This window comes from Echinops telfairi, unplaced genomic scaffold, assembly GCF_000313985.2.
Source record: "Echinops telfairi isolate 266 unplaced genomic scaffold, ASM31398v2 ScPeMD7_60;HRSCAF=208, whole genome shotgun sequence".
Classification (NCBI taxonomy): Eukaryota; Metazoa; Chordata; class Mammalia; order Afrosoricida; family Tenrecidae; genus Echinops; species Echinops telfairi.
Genome location: NW_022103958.1, coordinates 45,625,418 through 45,628,330, shown reverse-complemented (window position 1 = coordinate 45,628,330; position 2,913 = coordinate 45,625,418).

Sequence of the window (2,913 nt, the reverse complement as noted above, 5' to 3'; positions counted from 1 at the left end):
CATGAATTTAGCCTTTTCATCCATCTAAGCTTTGATGCTCAGTTTGAGGTTTTAAAATTTGATTTCCTTAAAAACGTTTTAGGCCCAACTTATTTTCGCGGTCTGCATATCATCCAAGGCCTGCTACTATTTGGGATGCTTTTCACTCCACTCTTGTTGAAACACCCGCCCGTTTCCCTGAAGTCTGAATTTGCATGAACCGCATGTACACTATGATTTCTGACCCAGCCACTGACCTGGTTTGTTGTACATAGTCACTGCCCAGTTCCTAAATCAGAGGACTTTTTAAGGAAAAGAGTTATGACTCAAGAGGGGGATGATTTGCTGAGAATTTGGTACAGGTACGAAATCAGGCTTTCTCAAGAAGGAAGCAGACATTAGATGTAATCTAGACGAATGGTGCAAACAAAATGAGGATTTGGGAGGTTGGGGGGGTTTGGTGCAGGATGAAAAAGCTCTCCACTGCCATTGAGTTGATGCTGACTCATAATGACCCACTATCCGTTCCTGAGACTGTAACTATTTATGGGAGTAGAAAGCCCAGGCTCTCCCTCAAAGATGCTGGTGGTTTCAAACTGCCAACCATGTGGATCCCAGGCCAATGCATATCTGCTACACCACCAGGGATCCTATTGGGTGATGAAAGGTAGAAGTGAAAGGAGAATTAAAAGTTAGAGATTGAATATGCACTCCAATGAGCTAACATTAAGCAAAAGTGGCGAAAGGACAATTGTCGATTTAAGAAAATGTTTTTAGATGCTAAATAGTACTGCTGACTCCAGACTGAGTGATCTTGCTAAACTATAAAGAAGAAAATGTGATTCTCCGGTTGAAGTCTTTCAGTGGCTACCTGGAAATCTAAACTCTTTATAAAGCATACTAAGTCACTCATAATGTGACACCTCTATTTCTATAAATCCTAATTTTCTAACAAATACAGAACCCAAACCCATATTACACTGAAGAACTTGCCATTCTTAATGTAGCATGCCCCTCAGCACAGTTGTGTGTGCTCTCTCTTGTGCCTAAAAGTTTTTCTAACTCCTACAGCCTGCAATTGCCTGTGCAGATTTCATCCTCTCTGCCAAGTCATTTCTGACCACTCCTGATCACAGCCCATCTCTTGCCCATTCCCTCACACTTTGGTCAGTGCCTCTTCTGGTTTTATATTTTTAACCTTAAAGCATCCTATGACACCATGTATAATTTTGTATTGTAAATATGTATTTGCATATTTCCTGAAAATATCAATTTTATCCTACTTTCAGCCTATTTTTCTTTTTATCTCTAGTGTTTATCACTGATGTGTGGTTGGCACTTGTTCAGTGAATGATTTGTGATGTTTGCATAGTACCAGATGTCTCATCATAGTGCATTCTGTTTATTGCTCTTTAGGAACAGTGTAGCATAAATCATCTTGGTTGACCCGAGTTTAAAGGCCTTAGTTCTGTTATTCAGTGGTCAGATCCATAGAGAAGTGCCCCCCGAGAACATTGCCTACGAGACCCACAAATTTAGCATTTCCCCTCCATCTGAAAGGAGCTAAAGATAGGAAGGCAAGAAAGCAAAGAAAAAATGAAATTAAGGAGAGACTTTATAATTGCCTAACCCAAATTCTAGAAATGATCTCGCCATGAAACATAAGAATGCTATGGCTTTGTGGGTTTTCTCATCTGGAAAAGCCACTGTAGTCCAGATGACAAATTATCCTGCTATAGATTTAAGAAAATGTGAACTCACCTCCTTCTTACTTACGGAAAGGTTTTAAAATCCAAAATTCTTTGGTTACTTCTGTCCCTGTTGGATGCCCTACGACTCCTGGTGATAGAGTCTAAAATGGTAGAATATTTTTCTGCTTTTATCTGTGATACAAACATATTTATCTGTGATTTAAAAACATTTCTGCCCCTTGTTTCCCCCTCATCTATCTATCTATCTATCTCTTTTTTTTTTTTTTGACTCTTTTTCTCTGTCACTGAAATCAATATGCTAAATCCTCCCCCACTCTTCACCCAGATGGAGTCATGGTGTATCCTGGATGCAGTAAGTTCACTTCTGAGAAGGGATGACTGTTCTTTTAAAAGCACGCCTGTGGGGATCTGATCCACAGTTGACAGGAGTACTTTTTAAAGAGTGACTCAGATAAAAAGTTAGAGAACGTCCCCTAGAGATCTCATGGTCCACAAACAGAAAGGATGCTTGACAATTGTAAGATGGGGAAACAGAGAAGAGCAGCACAAGTTCATGAATAAGCCCAAATTAAGCAAATTAGTCTCTGACCTTGATCTTTCTTGTTCTCTTTGTGTGCCTGGTAAATATATGCAAACTCTATTGGACATGTTTTGTTTCTTCCTAGCATTAATATTATTGAGATGGACGTGAGTGAAAGGATCAAAATAAAAACGATTTAATAGTGTTCACAGTGCCTCTAAGCTCCAGGGGCAAGTAAACTTTCTTACCACTTCCTTTGAAGGCACTGTCATGTAAGCCGGCACTGCTGCCTACAAGGTCTTTGGAGCAAACCCAACAGCGGCTCTGAGGGAGAAAGCTAAGGCTACCTTCTCCCAGAAAGACTCACGGCCTCAGAAATCCTTTCGAAATGGTCACTGTGAGTCAGAATTGACTTGACCGCAGTAAGGTGTTTGTTGTTGTTGTTGGTAAGCATCAGAGATCAACAATCGCACTTGGTGCTAGGAAGCCAAGCTTTGGTGGGTATGGCAAATCTGAAAGTTACTTCTGTACAATCTGATTTGTTGCTTTTGCGCCTTTTATGGAGCCACCTGTGGTCTTGGCTCTTTCTTTTGGATTATTTTATATTGCTTTTCTCTTTTCCTGTGTCTTGTGAATAGTCACTGAATGACCTGGTAAAGGGGTTTATAAAAAGGATATATATATATCCTTAGGTATCTAATA